Raw genomic sequence first — 18,850 nt, forward strand, 5'->3', positions numbered from 1 at the left:
GGGCTCAGCCCCAGAGCCCCCTGTATTTCGAACCCTGCAGTTACCAGTATGTGAACATGTTCATTAGGCCATTATCATCGTACTGTAATTGAAGTCCTTTCAGCGGCACTCAGCATAGCAATTCTTCTGAACCAAATAACAGTGTCAAACTGTGGTACAAGTAACTTTTCCTCACTTGAAGAAGTAGTTTTTATTTCTTGCATGCAATTTGGAATATATCTTTGACTGTAAATATAGGTACAATTGTCTGATCTTTGAAACTGTAAACAACTGAAAGATGCATATTTGAGTGTTGTTTGGCTTTCAGCTGTTTTCTTTTTTTTAAAACTGCATGGATGCAAATAGCAAAGCAATAACGAAGAAAACTGAATACTGATCAGGCTAGGTGTCATTCCATATTTAGAAATATTTAAAAACATATCAGGCCATTAGCTCCTCACGATTGCCCCTATAGTAAAAACGCAGTACTATTAGAAACAGAATTGAAATAAGTGCAATTATTTCAGATGGTGGTGTCACATGACTTAGGCCCAAGATCATCTGAGGTCATTACAAAAATTAAAAGGAGAGAAAATTCCCAATATTCTAATTTTTATGTAAAATGTCAGTTATAGAGAAGCTACAGTTACAGAAAATACTGGATCAGTCTCAGCTCATGTAAACTGTATAGCTCTTTTGAATTCATTGGAGCTAAATGGGTTTGCAGACTATTTGATGATGTCAGAATGAAGTATATATGTTCCTCTCCTCAGAAATAAAACAATAGCATGTAGTCTGTGGCCCCAGCACAGTCAGAGATTTTCACCGGTGACTTTAGTGAGCCAACAGCTCTCAGATTTTCATTCTCAACGGCTGTCACTGAAAGAAAAGTAAACATCAAGAATTGATAGTAAAATGAACCAAACCTAGAAAGAAAAAATGCATTTATATTTTATTGTTTTAATGGTATGCTGAACACAAAATAACACTATGGGATTCGCTGTTAATTGTATGTTCATGTTTTATGCACAAACACTTTGTTTTCTAGCGTGGGTTTATATTTAAGTGCAAGAGGCCTCATAGCTGTTGGCATGTTACAATGCTTTATAGCTCATTTCTCTGTTTGCATTCCAAGGTCATTTCCAAATTTTATAATGTAACAAATTGGAAGGATTAAAAGCATCTGACTCAATTAAACATTTGATTTTTTTCATGATTTTATTAAAACGGTTAGATAAGCTGATGATTTAGGTTTATTTGGAAACTCTTGGCTCGGTCTCATTGGCTTACCGGAGCTAGTGCCCCTGGTTTCACTTCCAATAGCTGAATTATAACTGAAGTTAATGTTCTTTTAAGTTAATTACTCCAAATGTGTTCCATGGTTTTATTGTGGAATAAATCCAGAGAACTGGGACCTTTGCTCCAGTGCCTCTCTCACTGCTCAGAGCTTTCGCTGCATTTCTTGCTCCATATTCTTTTATAGGTTTCCCTCTTATACTTAACCTGGCTTCAGGAGAGCTGATGACAGTGGCATATTAATTCTGATAGCCCCTGATTTTGTCATAGTTCAAGTGGTACTATAAGAAGAGCATGTGTAAGAAACCTCACTTTCTTGTTGCTTAATGTTCATAGGCTGCGTTTAGGGCACAGAAGGAAAAAAACCCAAACAAACAGGGAGTAAAATCCTGGCCCCACTAAAGTGGGCAGTACAACAAAGCTGCAGCCAGGAGTTTAGTAAGGAATCTTTTCTAACTCATCACTGACTTACAGCAAAATTGCTACTTGGCTTATATGCCTACAGACACACACAAAAAAACCTTTCTTAAACTCTGATATTGCCACATGGACTATATTCAAGGGATTATTCACATACTGGTGCCAAAGAAATTTGCCAGAACCATGGAAATTTCCTTCCATTTTCAGATCAGAGTAATTAGACTAACATGGGAGAAGAGAAAATGTCTTGCTAATACAAACCATCAACCAGTGGCTAGCCATACTCATCCCCAAAAGAGCAAAGAAGAAGAGGTATCTCTCTGGTTCACACTGAATCTCTCTGGTTCACGCTGATTCTTGGGTCTGTCCCTGGAATGACAATGTTTACACTTCTCTTTCTCCTGAGAGCCATGCCTAAAGCAAAAGTCTAGCTCCCAGGCTGCTCCATATACAGGAATTTCTGGATCTCAAGCTCCCAGGCAGAGCCTACACACAAACCGGTATAAATGATCAGAAACTGGTTCAGATCTGTAACACAACAGAAGTATAGTGCATATAAATGTTTCATACTGGCTCAGACTGGTTTAATAAGATAAAACCTGGATGGATGTAGTACCAGACTTAGGTTAAATCAGTGTATTGAACTTTTGTCCCAGATCCTCTCCGTATTCAAGTTCACTCACAGTCCCCCTGCATCCTGGGATGCTTTGCACCACCCATGCAGCCCATCCTCCCCTCTCCTCCCCTCACAGGGTGAGTGGGCTAGCCTTGGGCCAAGCTGTCTGCTCCAACTGAGCAGGGAAGTCTGCTGTAGCACCTCCCTGACTCCTGACCTGGGCTATTGCAGATATGTAGCTGCATTTCCAGAATCAAAAATGAATGTCTGTTCACGTATTTATTAGTTCAATCTACACAGCTTAAACTAACCTCCAAAAATTGAATCTGTTCAGCCTCGGGCTTTTTGGCTGTCTACACTTATCCCAAGGGTTCAGTTCTGGGTTATTTACCAATCTGAAGAGAGCTCAGCAGGATTCTGAACTCAAAAACTGGACCATGAATGCCGCTGTAGAAGCTTACAGATTCTGAATAATTTTCTCGGTCTGCCCTTAAATTTTAGCCCTAACCTAGGCTTAACAGTCATGGAGTAGAATAGCAACTAAACAGCATGGATGAAAGATGACCAACACTCTCAAACCTACAGCTTTCCAGGAGCAATATTTCTTCACAAGTGTGAGATAATTTGTGCATGTGTGGACACTTTTTTAAACATCTTTGCTCAAGGGAAAATTGTGGTTCAAATAAGACATTTTGGAATCCACATTTGGATGGAGCTAGACTTCTCAGTAGTGACAGATGACAGACAAAGGAGCATTGGTTTCAAGGTGCAGCAAGGGAGCTTTAGGTTGGATATTAGGAAAAACTCTCACAAGGAGGGTTGTGAAGCACTGGAGTAGGCTAACTATAAAAGTGGTGGAATCTCCATCCTTGGAAGCTTTGAAGGCCCAGCTCAACAAAGCCCTGGATGAAATGACCTAGTTGGGTATGGGCCTGCTTTGAGCAGGGGCTTGGACTAGGTGACCTCCTGAGGTCCCTTCCAACCCTAATTTTCTATGATTCTGCAATTGGTACATTTTTCCAATTTTCAGTCTTTTGTTTATGGTGCATTTCAGTGAAAGTATAATATTTTCACCTATTTTCAAAAAGAAATCCCATGTATAACAGACAGCACTTATATAGCATAGTCTTAAACCAAATATTTAGCAATTTATTTACATGGAAGTGAATGCTGTCCCCTAGGTACATTACAGAGCTTAACAAAAAAGAAAAAAGAAAAGGAGCAGCTTTTTTCACAAAGCAAAGCTTTAAAAATTAATCTAGCCCACTCAAAAAACCAAATTTTTGCCCTCATCACTTCCCCTTCTTCCTAGAATTAGGCATGCTTTCCCTCCCATGACTGTGATTCTTCTAGCATGGGGATGTCAAAGATAGTCTATGGGTCAGATCTGGCCCACACAGCCATCACACCCAGCCCCAGGTGCTCCTGGAGGGGATGGGAATTCAGGGACACCGTCTACTATTGAATCCCCAGGTACAGCACCCCACTGGGATGTGTGTCACTTCTGGGGGGTGGAGGGTGAATAAGGGTCCAGGTAACAAAATCAATGGACAAAAAAGTTTGTACAACAGCCTTAAAAGACACCCAAATGTCCTTCTGAAAAATCCACCTTCAATACTTTTAACTGTTCTCTGTATACAGATTTCAGCAGCCATTTTGTTCTCAGAAGATACTGTAGACTGTCAGGGAGGATATTTGAACACACGGATATTTATTCCTTCTGAATGTCCACTGTTTTTCAAACACTAAAGTGTCACACAAGAAAACAAGCAGCTGAAGATAAAAAGGGGAACTGTGCAACCTGAATGGTTGAAGAGAGATATTGATACTGAGAAAAAGTTAGGATTACCAGCAGTGAAAGAACAGAAATGAGCTTTGGAACTGAAAGAACATTCATCTATGCCTTTGACATAATTGTGTGCAGGTCCTGATGAAGTATAATGCTCAAGACTAGTGAAGTTGTAGTTATCAAAGGGCTTCAAAAAGAAATGGGAACATCCAAAAAAGAGGGAATAAAACTAACCACAAGCTGAAGAGCTGAGTGCAACAACCATGTTCAAAAGGAGCAGTGCAAAAAAGATGTTTTTATAGCTAAAGCAAAGGAGAGTGGTCAAGAAAATTTAATTAAGAAACAATTTACTGATAAAATTTTTGATTAATGGTTAGTGACTATGTCAATAGAAGCAAAAATAGATAATGAGAAACAGTTTCTCACATTGATGCAGAATTAGGTTATATTAAGAAATCAAGACAGACTCAGTTGGAGAGATCCTGACCCCTATTCAAGTCTCTTTACATCAAACTGAAAGGTCAGTACAGCATAACAAGACCCTAGGGGCCTTCTATCCAATTGGGCTGGTGATTACCATAGCATATACACTGAAGAAGACAGCCATTTGGCTGCACACCAAGGAATCCTTCTCAGACCCTGTAGAGCCATGCCATGGGCAGGAATATGCATGTGAGGACACATATCCAGGTCAGGAAACAATGCATGGAGCAAACTGGTTATTCTGAGTAGGAGTACAACCATGCCCAAGGGGGCTGTCATAACTTGACCAGACCTCCAGAGCTGCCCAAATTATGCTGGGAAACATTCGAGCCCCTGGAAAATCTAAGTATTAGGTAAATGGAAACTTGGCTTGAAGCCACCTTAGCTCTCTTTCTGGGAAGCCCCAGGCATCTTGTCATCAAGTGAATCATCCAAACGGTATACTGACACTGGTGCAGGTAACCCAAGAAGTTTCATTCCTGACTATATTTTCAAAAAGATTAACTATATGTGGTGATGAAATGCTTTGAAAAAAATGGACTCAAACAATATGAGCTGCTGGATGCAGACCACTCCTGGTCCCTAGGCAGGCAAAAGCCTTATTAGAGCTGAGCTGCTTTGAAAAAAATCCAGCCTGTGGATACTGAATAATGGGAAGTCGAGTACTGAACTCAGAAAAAGGTAGCCCCATTTTTGCATTAGTGATGGTAGAAATCATCTTTTAAAACCCTTCTGTCTTTTTAGTATCATTATTATTATTTTCAAAAGGCTCTAGTGAATTCTGGCTGCTTATAGATGTAGAAAACCAAAACAACCAAACAAAAACAAAAACAAAAACAAAAAACAAAAAAACTTTACTTTCAGCTTGGCATGCCCCCATGCTGAGCCCAGCACATGCCCAGAAGGGGCCTCAGGTCAGTTTGATACAGTATGCCCAATGTCTGTACAGACAACGTGCTTCAGTGGAATAGCTATTAGATAAAAGTGCCAAAAAGCTCTGCTGAAGCACATGAGCTGTACAGATGTTGGGCAAACCAGGTCAAACTTCCTCTTCTGGTAAAGTGCTTCCCCCTGCACACACACAGAACTGTCAGCCACCATTAACCACATCTAAACAGAGTTCCCTGGAGCTTTTTCATTTCAAAAAAAATTTTTTTTAATCAATGTAGCTATTTTAACACAAATATTTGCATAAAATTTCCATTCCATCTCAATACCATTTGTTTTTGCCTTTAGATCTTTTACCCAGATTTTTAAAATTATATTATGCATTACAGAGTAAGCTATGGTATTTGAGGTATGGTATCAGAGGGATTGGAAATAGGCATTAGGATCTCTGCACTTGAGGAAAGAAACTGTTTTTCCAAACACATGAGCAAATACTATGACTCTCTCTTTTAATTGCCACTGTATATATTGTGGAACATTGTTACCATTAATATTGATGTCTCAGAAATATGTGTGATGCTAACTAATGATATAAGCCTATTGAGAATGTGTTGTATTACTATAGCCTACAGCACTACAAAAAACGCTCAGTAAATCTCATCATCTAGGGTTTTATTCAGCAATTTTCAGCTTACAAAGTGTGGTTCTGATTCATCAGGAAAAACATTGTAAAGAAAGTTGTTTAGTACCTTGTACTTTGAAGAAAACAAAACAAAACAAAAAAAGCCAACAATAAATGAAATATTCGCACTTTCTTTCTGAGCAGCATCCTCAAGTCTTGGGAAAATCGTAACTCATCCAGGTCTTTACTGTTTTACAAATACTTGGCAATCTTTGCCTCTCATCCCTTTTCTAAGTCAGTTGTTATTTAATAACCAAGGTCTTTGTCTATTGAAGAGCTACTTACACTGGAGAAGCAAGTGGATTCAGACTCTTTTATAAGCAAATATATTCACCAAACAAGGTGAAGTCTAAAGAGGTGAAGAAAGGTTCAGTTCTGGCTCTACCTCAAGAAAAACCACCAACACAAACTAGTGGCCTAGTTTATTCCATATCCACCATCCCATTGCATCACACTTGCTTTTTACTATTTGATCCTGGCTGTTCCTGGTTTATGGGGATGAGTTACTTTTCTTTAAAAGGAAACCTAGCACAGGCACTGCAGTGGTGGGGAGGGAGCACAGCCAGATGCCAGCCAGCAGGGCCCCTTGTGGAGTGGGCGCAAGGACAGGGGTTATTCCCCCTCCTTCTGGCATCCAGCAGAGGGATTTATTCCAACACAGGGAACAAGTGCAGCGGCAAAGGTGGAAAGACGACTGCCATAGGAGTAGAAGGGAAACTAACCCACCTCCCTGCCACCCCTCTGCCTCTGGGGTCATGGTGCCTCACTGCTGCGGCAGCAAGGGAGGAGCACCCAGCAGACACAGCTCAGGTCCCTGCTGGTGGTACAGGGTGGGGAATTAATCCTTTTCTGGCTAGATGCCCGATTCTGCCTGTCTCTGCTCTGGCTGGGGGGCAGAAGGGCAGGACCACCCCAGCTGGGCTGGAGCAGAGCCCAGCCCAGAGAGCATGCTGGTTTAAGTTAAACCAGGAAGGGGTCTGGGGCAGGCATTACATAAACCAGTTGAAGCCCAATCAGTTAAGTCTGATACTACATTCATCCAGGTTTATCTCAAACTGGTTTCGGCCATTTTGAAATTGATTTATGTGTACTGAGCTTCTGTTTTGTTCCAGGTTTTAAACCAGTTTCTGATCACTTAAACGTGTTTATGTGTAATGTCTGTCTTTAGCCACTGAGTTTCCCTAAGCCATGGTGTCTTGAATTGACCAGAGTGTGTCCATACAGTAGGAAAATGTTACTTAATATAAAATGTGGCCACCAGAACTTCCTTTGCAGTTAAGTATACATACATGTAGCCATGCGTATTGTAGCACTTAAGCAATGATACTAAGCTGTTTTCACAAAGTACTTGCAAAGTATTGTTAACCCTATTTTCTAGATGGCAAAAATAAAGCAAGGAGATAACGAGGCTCACCAAAGGTCATTTAGACAACTAGGGTTAGAACCCAGAATTCCAGCCCCGTGCTGCTTCCACTTACCCACACTACTTCCCTTTAAGGAACAAAAAAGGGAAATCAGGTGTACTACCATGCAGAAATAAGTGCGATTTGCAGAATGTAAATGGAACACCATTTACTATCATCAGGATGAAGTGGCATATTGAGCACACTCCACCTGCTTCTCATAACCCTGAAATGATCTGAATATTTGCAGGTAGTGCTTAGTTCCACTAAACTACAGAGCAATCGTGCCAAATATTTGTACAGAAACACACACACACACCACATTTTAGCTAACACAAGCACAATGTTTAAGTTTACATAAATTTGCTCTACCACCGCTATTTCAATGTATATGACACTTCAACCACTAACCCAGGAATAAGTGTGTCTCTAATTTTTGGAGGCTCCATTACAATCAGGCAATGTTCTAACATTTTGTGCAAATATTTTATATGGTGTTATTAAAGCCTGACATAACATTAAATACATATTGATGCACAGCTTAAGCACAGAGTGTACTACAGTTTAAGTCTGTTAGCTACAGTGCTTTGCTTTCAATTTACAGTAGCTTTTCAACCCCAAACTGATTGCTGTAGCAAATAAGACCATATAATTGGAATAAGTGTCTGTCTTGTTCACAATTTGGCAAACACTGCAGTTCACCAACTGTCTAAATTAAATGTAGGTACTTTGGCAAATCATCCTATACCAGCTGCTCTGTCCAGTTTTATGAAGCTGCAATATCAATATGCATTAAAAAACTCAGACTTATTTCTGCTGTAATTAAGGCACTAGCAGTCACATTTGTATTTTGTATGAAACAGAATGCAAACTCATTACAATTTTGCATATAGTTCTACCAAGAAATCTCAAATTCAAGAATGGAGTTTTTTAGGATTATGCAAATGCACACAAGATTTTTAAATGGCGCTTACTTTATTGTATTTCTCAGCTATCTTCGGCTGATAGCGTTTTGATGTGCACAAAAGACCCCTGTTGTCTGGCTAGTCTGTTGGGTAAATAAGCATTTTCAACCTTTTTATATACTCTTCTGAAAGATTTAAAGAGGACACACACTCACGAAACAGACACATTTTGAATACTTACAAGGCTTTCTACATGTACACTCATGTTCAACACAGGTTTTTCAACTAGAATACATATTCAGTGTAACTTCATAATGAAGGCCTGCTCTATAGACTGAAACTATAAAATCCATGCTTAAAACATTACCCATCGAGTGTTTTTTCTCCAGAATAGAAAACCTAATTCAATGGGGAAAAAAAAGACATTTTGCCCTCCTAGTCCCTGACTGCTTCCTAACTCACTGCTTTTGCAAGCAGGCTTCCTTGCCCACACCCAATAATACTCTGATCCCAGTACCTGGGTAGTTTTCCCTGAAGCCCATTCCACCTGCTTCTGAACGTAAGGCCCATGATCTTTTAAGGCACTCATTTTAAACAGCTTCTTGGCTATTTGTTGGCAAAAATATTACAAAGCAACTAGACATTAACCAAAATACCTACTTCACCAAGAAAAGTTAATGGGAAAGTCTCAGATATTCAAGTTACTTGGAAAACAACAGTTAAAAAATGCAAGCAGCTACAATGACCCAACAAGGCAATAATACAATAACTATAGCTAGGATTCAACAAAGCACAGTTAACTCTAAGCTATACCTAGGCAGTTTTCCCTGTAGCCCACTGCTGAAGACAAGGCCTCTCATTCACAGCTCTGCTTAAGACCTCTTTCTTTCTTACTTACAGTCCTTTTAGCTCTCCAGCTGCTACTGGGCCAACAATCAGTAGCTGCTGAGGTAGCAGTTAATGTCCCTATTAACTCTCTTCTAGCTGAAATGGCATGAGATATATACATCACTGACAATGCATTAAAATATCACTGCGTTATTTCAGTATGCAGACAGACATGAGTTTGCTACCCCCTGGGGATTAGAAAAAAAAAAAAGAAATGGAAAGAAACCCATAATCTGTATTGTGTTAGCAATATTTATATATATATTAATAGACCTTTGGTAATGCACTTGTAGTTTATGTTTGTGTTTGTGTAGCCCAGGTATACTCAGGTATATACCCCCCCTTCTCCAATTGAAGAGATTGTTAGCCAGCAGGTGTGTTGTGGGGGAACAGCACAGACCACTCAGTTTCCCGCCATCCCTATAGAACCAGGCCAGGACAGTCAGGGGACTTGACTGTATACAAATTTACATTATTATTTACATTAACTTATCACAAGGAAAAGAAACATGGATATAAACATATGTACAATATAGATATAGATATATATGCTATCTAAACTAATAACATAAACAATATCCTTATCACAAGACAGAGGAGAAGGGACCAAAAAGGAGGACATGTCCAGGAAAACCTGGGTGTATGATAACCCTATTGTTTAGGGACATTTCTGGAGGTACAGGGGGGAATTAAGGTGCTGAATATTTGTTACCTTTTATCTGTTCCCTCCATTTTGGCCCATTGATTTTCTGTATAGAAGTGGGAACCCCTATGATTTTCTTTATAAAGTTGGGACCTCCCCCTTGCTTCTTGTGCCAGTTTCTGGGGCTGCAGGGTTGGCAGAGTAGATAAAAATCTGAGGCCTAGATTTTTGCCTTAATATAGTCTTCTCTGTGCACAACAGAGGGTCAAGTAGCTGACAAAGTCCTTGATTACTAGGCCAGTTTTACACTGGTGTCAAAACCTCAGCAATCAGAATTTTAGAAAAGCCAGAAATGAAAATTGCTTATGCACCTTTTTCTTGCTTTCTTATAATAGCATTGTCCAGCATCAGAAAGTAAATATGGGGCAAAGCCATGCATCATTCATCATTCTCCTTAAGTATTACCATCTTGAACATAAAATATTGCTTTTCTTCACACCTCTGCCTCATTCACAAACCTAAACTAAATGAAGAAGGGATCCTACAGAACAAATAATATAAGGTCACATAATTAAAGACTGTGTCAGTATATAAACACAAGGGACAAAGTTGCAGAAAATACGTCTATGAAAAGCAAACAGAAGACAAGATCTTCCTTTGACAAATTTTAAGCATATGTGGGGGGAAAAAAAAGAGATTTGGATGTAAAACCCAAAAGTGAACACTAGATTTAAGAATATGGCTTGGTACAGATGTTATACAAACTGGTATAAGTACTGAAAACCATCTACACCTGTAACAGAACAAAAGATAGACTGGTGTAGAGCAGACCCTGTTCCTGGGCTGTTACAGAGCTGAACCAGCACAGACTCCTCAGCCCTGCCTCCAGCCAGCTGTCAGCCACAAGCAAGCAGGGGGAGGAGGGAGATCTTTGTCCCTGCATGAGCCCTGGCATCAGCAACAGCTCACAGCAGGATGGGCCAGGCAGCCTGGGGTGTTCGCACCAGGCAGCAGGAACAAGAGACTCCATCAAGGCAAAAATCAGGCCCCTCAGAGCTTGGCACCAGCAGCAGCAGGACATGCCCAGGAAGTTTGTACCAGGCCACAGGATAGGAGGGCTCCACCAAGGAAAGGTTCAGGCCCCTTAAAGCTCTGATGAACCTCCTGCAGGCAGTGGCAGGAGGCCAGGGAGCTCATATTTACCTGCTTCCTGGCACAAGCCTCCCAGGCTGCCAGGAACATCCTGCTGTCTCTGGTGCTGAGCTCCAAGAGGCCTGATCCTTCCCTTGGCAGAGCGCCCCTGTCCCCACTGCCCAGTGCAACCCTCCCAGGCTGTCTGGCACATCCCGCTGCCAGCTGCTGGGGCTTGTGCAGGAACACGGACACTCTTCCCCCTGCCTACCTGCGATTGACAGCTGGCCAGAGGCAGGAAGCGGGGCTGGCTCAGCTTTGTGACAGCTTGGGGATGGGGGTCACCGGGAAGCATGCAGAAGCACCCTCAACCTGCTGGCTTCAGCCAGTGCAGGCATCCTGCATGCCCTGCCCAAAGGGTGAACATATGTCCTGGTTGCTCTTGATCCAATCTTACACTGCTTACAAAAACCCGCATAGGTTTGATCAATTCTGCCCTGAGCTTTTTGAATGTCCATACCTAGTCTATGATTTTAAGAAGTTGCCTCACTGACTTCAATGAGAGTTTTGCCTTCATCATTATTATAAAGCAAGATTAGGCCCACTTACACAGTTCCTGTAACTTACATTGTATTAAATTTAGCAAAGAAAACAGCACAAAGAATAGAGACAAACCTGAATCTTACCACTTTTCAAAACCCTGACCTTTGGGAATCATCAGATCCTGACAATCCTTTTGGATATTCCACAGAGACTCAAGGTGAAATTTTCAAAGCTGCTTGATGGATATGAACATGTGAGCTCCATTCATTTTAATGAGAATTGGTCATCCAAATCCCTTAGGCAGCCTTGAAAATCTCACTTTCAATGTCTTTGATCCTTTCACTGTGCTCAAATACAAACTTGAGTATAATACAATATATTAAAGTGCTATCCAGTATACTGCTACTCAGCCATCTAATCTGGTACATAGCTTCATACACAGCTCAGTCTAGCATTTGACTAAGCTACCTAATCACCTCAGTTATTAGCAGAATAAATCAGTTTCCTAATCTACATTTTCAAGTGTTAATGCAGTTGTATAAAGACTCAAAATAATGTTGCATCCATCCCAGCTTCCCTTTGGTCTTTTATAGAACTGATCTCACTTAAGCTGTTTCACTGTAGGTAGCCAGTACGATAATAGCCCCCATGTTCTGCAGGAAAGCACACTCCAACTCTGTCTCTCACAGGCGTCCAACATATGCAGGGTTCACCCAAGAGCAACTCTCTCATGCTGCTCATAATAATGAAAGAAATTTTTTCTCTTGGTTTGGAAGAGATAAGGTAAGGGTCAGATCGTTTAGTATGCAAAGCATTTCAACAGGAGATGCACTAAGCAGTATTAAAAGACAGATACGCCAGGATGGCTGTTCCAAATTATAATGTCTTATGAGAATAGAAATTACTCCCTTTTTGGTGTAACCAGTTTGAATATAAATGGGCCCAATTCCTTTCTAAACAAAAATGTATTTTAAGGATAATGTCACTTCCATATAAAAGTTCTTTAGTTGCAAGGACTAGAATTATTCTGATGGGCAAATTCCCCTTAAACTTTCTGATTCTTTCGCTGAAAACAGCTTCTGTTGTGGCAGAATACTAGGCTCCCTCATGACTTCTGTGATTTGAACCAGGTCTGACGGACTCCATGTCTACAAGAGAGATCACAGCGCTTTGAATTTCTGGCCTGCAAGCCAACAGTTCTTATCACATGGGTGTAGGCAGGTTACGGTAACATACCCATCTTTTAAAATGAGATACCTCTGTGTTAAACCCACACTCTCATGATTAGAAAATAACAAGTGCTCAATAGACTGGGGGACAGAGGGGTGGAGGAAAGCACTTCATCCCTGGGACAGCATCTTCTCCCCCAGTGATGTAGGTTGTAGGAGAAAGAGCAAAACTCCAGCTCTTGCAAAGATGCACATCTGGGTATTAAAAACAAACAAACAAAGCCTGTCTCTCATTTTAGCAAACTACTACTGTGCTGGGTTACTTAGGTCTCAGAACCACCTCATTCTCTGTAATCAATCATTTTTAACTAATAGAATGCTACATCTCTTATTTACACAGAGAACTCCTATAATAACTAATTACTTCCTGACTACATACCAAAGCAATCAGAGGAACAGATACAGGTGGGAAAGCTTATTTATTTCAATTACAATTTCAATTTAAAATCATGATAGGAACTATTTTTGATAAAAGATACAGTTATCATCTAATGGCAACAAAGTAACTCACTCTTCCTTATCCTGCTTTAAAAGTGATCTCTTCCTAAGTGACTTGGAAAGGAAAATACTGCAAAACTGAATTTGATGCTAGACTCCGTTCCATCACTCTGGAAGTACAGAGGAACCTGAAAGCACTTACAACTACCCAGTTCAGAAATGTCTTACTTAGTAAAAAAACAGCATACATGATTCCTGTGCCTCCCAACCCATCAACAGCATGGAAAGTGGTGAGATGGCTTCAGCATTGCACTACAGGTGTCTCATCATGTTCCCATTGAAGCTCATAGGCAACAGTTAGGTGTTCAAGCAGTCCCTAGTCTGTGTCATTGGTCAGAAACAGTACAGTGACACCATGAACCAATATTCTCGTGGCACAAGAGATGATCAGAACCATTAAGCTTCATCTTCTCTGCATCAAAATGCTATATACAGTTTATGCAGCATTATGCTTTTCACTCCTGTAACACCCACATAGTCTGTGTCTGCATCCATGTCTGTATCTGTTTTTGATGTGGGCATGAGTGACTGGTACCTCCTGAATCTGGGGGGGCTCCGCAGAAGCTGCCGCATTGGGGGGGGCACCAGCTCTACTGACAGCATCAGTGTCAGCCATCGGGGGGACATGTGCACCCCCATAAACCCCCTACCAGTCACCTATGGATTTGGGCAAGATGGCTTCTGTTGTTCTGGCCATGTGCTCAGCATATGGCAAGCTGGGGCCTGTATATGGGCAAAATACGTAAAACCCTCTGGCTTCGTTGGGCAAAGAAAGCAAAAGACCCTCCAGGCAGATGAGTAAGAGGGAAGCTAGACTTTATAATTGGACAAGGCTTGGGTGATGTCACACCAGGTATATAAGAACAACTCAACTAAGGTTTCTAGGTTTTTTCTCCTAGGGCTGCTAAGAGCTCCACAGCTGAACTGGGACCTAGAAAACCTTCTCCCAGTGGGGTGCTCCCCCACGCCAACCACTTCAGTGGAGAGGCAAGCAAAAACTATGGGATGGGAAAGCCCCAAGTACAGGGAGAGAAAGTCTGTCTCAGGGCTCAAGGCCCGCTATTCTCTCCCTCTCTTTCCCCTTTTGTTTTCTGGGTTTTAAGTGGGTTAATGCTATGAAAGTGTCAATACCTGGAGCAAATTGATCAGGAATGGAGTCCTGGCAGTGATGCTGGAAGTTTTGGCCATACAGGCCATGAGCGGGATAATACCATAGGGGTATTAATCCCTGTAGCAGACTGCCCAGGAATGGGTCCTAGCAGTTACTGGTCCCTATGTTTTGTAATTGTGGTGTCTCAGCCCAGTGCTATAGTTGAGACTGGATGTCCAGGCTACAGCCATAGACCTGGGCCCTTTTTGCTGTTTCACAGCTATTGCATTTCAGCATCATTGTGCAGCTGAGCCTCAGCCATACTTTTGGCTGGCAGATCTGGCTGATTACTAGCCAATTTGTCTAGCACTAGTAAAGCCTAGCACTACTTGTTGTTGATCCAAGCCACAGTGTGATATAGGCCTGGACAGCTCTGGCTGTCCAGTTCAGGCCTAGCAACATAGGCTTGGGACTCCTTGTGTCCTTTTTGTAGTTTATGTTCTAACTAAGCGGTATGGTTTGGAGCTAGATGTAGTGCAGGCCTGAGCCAAGATATGCCTGACTTTTCTCTGAGCTCTTTTATAGTTTTCTGCCCAGCAGAGATAGGATTGAGACTAGGAATTTTGGGGTGCGGTATGCTGATGAAAACCAGTTAACATCTCAAAGCCACCATGTGGAATGGAGGCTGGCACTCTATCACTTCTCCAGGAGCAACAGAGCCCCTGGCAATGCAGAAGCTCTCAGGCAGCTCCCTGCAGTGCAGTAAACATCCCTCCCCTCTCCCACCACCTTCTCCAGCCCACTGCTGATATAGGGGTGCAGGCCCCCTGAACTACCCATTGGGAAAACCCAAGTCCCAGACTGCCTGGGTATGAGTGAAGCCTCCTCAAGAGGGTGCCACATATAAACTTTGTTTTGTAGTTAGTAGTATTTTAAAATTATATTGAATGTTTTCTTTTCTTTTCTTTTCTGTAATAAAAGAGAGTGTTTGTGTTTACACTGCTTGCAAGAAGGGGGTTTGTTTCTGTGGGACACCCTAGTAATTCATTTAATGTTTCCCAGCTAGTCTGGGTGGAGGCTTAAGCCAAGGAAAAACATTTAGCACGCCAAAATTGAACCCGGTCTTTGTTGCTGCCAACCGGTGGCTGGAAGAAGGGTTACACACTTAACTTCAGAACACCAGAATCTGACCTATATAATCTATATCAGGCTCCTAGAAGTGAAAATGGGTATAGGTATATGAACAAACTACCTCAAGCTAAGCTAGTGTGTGAAGTTACACTGTGTCAGCTACTCTACACTGCCTGTAGGCATGGTAAATAAGGTAGCTTATCTCACTTAGACTGAGGGCAAGCTACCTTGCATTTATTGTAACACAACACTGTGTACACAGACAGTTGGCATAGATTAGCTAATATATGCTTTAAGCTCATATCACAACTTACCAGCCTTACAATAACTTGCTCATGTATCTGTGTGGCAAGGAACTTGAATATTTTCTCTTTAAATACAATTTCCGACTAAAAACGTACAACTATTGTCATCAAGCCAAATTTGTTTGTTAACGATACTGTCTCAGCAACATTTCAGTGATGTATATTTGCCCCTCAGAATTCCTTAACATTAATTCCTTCCAAACCATTTCACCCATATCTAGCTATATCACTGCTCACAAACTTCATGTTCCCAGTGCAATAAAATCTCCGGATTGAATGTTGAAATTATCCCTTCTTTCTGGTATTTGTGACTGCTAAGTATGCCTTCTGGTGTTTTGTTCTATATTTATTAACACACATTTGAGATCAGTCATTATTCTCAGTTACACCAAAACATACCTTCAGGCCAGCCTAGTCAGAACTGGCCACTGCAATTTGAGGTAGCTCAGTTTTGAGCATCCAATAGCAAATGGTCACTTGAACTGTGGCTGCAGGGGTTCTCAGTTTTCTTACAGAAATATTGGTCCAGTAGGGAAAGATGACTTCCTCCATTTGTGCTCATTCTCTTTTTGGAGGTTGGTTTGCATTCAAATGTTGTTTCACATTCTTGACCTATGAGAAGTGGAAATACCCATAATATGCAGGGGAAAAGAGTCTATATTGAGAGATCCTTCACCTGCATTAGTTTCTACTGCTGGAATAAGGCAATAATGAAGATGAGGCAACTCAGCAAACTCCATCACCACCTACCTCATAGCACTACTTTTAGCTGCTTCCTCCACTTGCATGCAGCCAGAACCAGAACCTGAGTAAATACAGGCTCCCTCCAAGTATGAATACAGAGAGAGGAATGGGATTTAATAAGCTTTTCAGCACAAGATCCGTGGGCTACAATGTATTTGAATAACACTAAGCACGGTACAATCCTGATTATGAACCCCAAAGACTATAGTGATCCTAGAAACAATTATTACAATTTTAATGGATTTATCTGTAATAAATACCAGGCAATCCTTCTAGTTAGACTACACAAAGCTAAACTTGGCTTGATCTAGCCAAGCTGACAGTTTTCTGCTTCAAGAACATTGAGAATGAGCATTAGCAGTAAAGATAGAAGTTACACATAAGAGCCATCTGATATCTACAAAGCAACCAAACAGGAAGCACTTATCAAAACAGTAAATGGTTATAGACTGCATCTGTAACTTTCAAAACAAAAACCTGTTTTTTATGCTATGGTAACTATGATATAAGTTAAGTAATGATTCTATAAACCAAATGTATGGCATCTAGTCCACACCATGAAACTCAATACCTTTACTGTTTCCATGGTAACACATATACTTTACAAACTGGGAAATGCACAGGACAGTGTAAACATAGGGGAAAACTTGGCTGAAGACAGAGGCAAGTGCACAAATGTGCAAGGATTACAAATATTTGATTACTGTCTTTTGGTTTAGAAAGGCCTTCATGGCTTAGGCATAAGACTGTGCTTATCTCCAAAACAGCAGTAAAATGAATATAGCATTATTCTCCTGACTCCGTTATTTCTACCATCACCTTCCAAAATGATTATCAGTCTATAGTATTTCTAATGCACCCAGCACTGACCTAGGTATCATATTGGGATAAGAGGTAACATTGTTTCTACCAAGTAGGCCTGGAACAAAATATTTTATTCACAGTGGGCATGTCTACACATATGCTTTGATGCACATTAGCCTATTTTAATACACATTAAAGTGTAACTTAACTAAAAACATGCTATTTAGTTAATGTGCATTAAAATAGGTTAATGCTTATTAAGCATCATTAAGGGCTTTTATAGATATCCAGAGAGCCTGCTCCAGTGTGCTGAAAATACATCACATCAGAGCAGACTCGAGTCTATTGGAGCACAGAAATTGATGTGCTCCAGCAGCCTTCCGCATCACGTCTCAGCAACCCCACACTGAAAAAACGGCAGTGTGGCACTATGAAATAAAACATGTTCAATGAGTTTTAGTTTAAAGTGTTCTGCAGCCATGCTATAAGCATGGGGAAGAGCAGGGATGTTGGTACACATGATGCACAGGCACTCTTAATTAGCACAACTTGCTAATTAAAATGTCCAGCGCCGTGTCCCAAAGCACATGTAAAAATGCCCTAAAAACTGTGCTCTTTAGTTAATGTGCATTAAAATAGGCTAATTTTCCTAGTACTTCACAATCATTAGCAATGCATAGTAGGTGCACACGGGTGTACGTGCACTCCCTGTGAAAAGACACCGCCGACACTGCCGGCAGCACCTGCGGGTGGTCGCCACTCACCAGCTGCCCCGCCTTGCCACCAACACCACCGGTGGCATCTGCAGGTGGTCTGTGATCGCTGCTGGCTGCCACCACTGGTGTCTGTGGGTGGTTGCCAACTGCTGGTTGGCACTCACAACTCCCTTCTCCCCCCCCCCCGCCACTGACAGCGCTGCAGCCACCTGTGGGAGTTCCCCACTTGCCACCGCCACACTCCCACCACTGCCATGACTGCCTGTGGGAGCTCACTATGCCTTACCAGCCTCCAGGGGCATGTAGCATTCATGCTCACAATAGTACTACTAAGTTTTGAAATGCATACAGGCAAAATGCACAATCTTCATAGCAAAAAAGAAGACCATCCTAATTAAAAGGACATAATTGCAATGCTTGTACGTGGCTATACACACAAATACAAAAGTGATATCTTTTATGGGTCCAGCTGTATCACTGGAATAGAAGGGGGGTGTTGCAAAAATATAAATACAGTAAAAGCTTTGTTATCCAGCATGAGATGGGTAAGAGGGTGCCAGTTATCTAAAAATTCCAGTTACCTGAGGCAGGGGTATTTGGTCAGATGTGGAAGGGTGAGGCGTTGCACACAGAGTGGCGGCAGCACAGGGTGGTGACTGGCAGCAAC

Source organism: Crocodylus porosus, unplaced genomic scaffold, assembly GCF_001723895.1.
Source record: "Crocodylus porosus isolate Cpor-Errol unplaced genomic scaffold, CroPor_comp1, whole genome shotgun sequence".
Classification (NCBI taxonomy): domain Eukaryota; kingdom Metazoa; phylum Chordata; order Crocodylia; family Crocodylidae; genus Crocodylus; species Crocodylus porosus.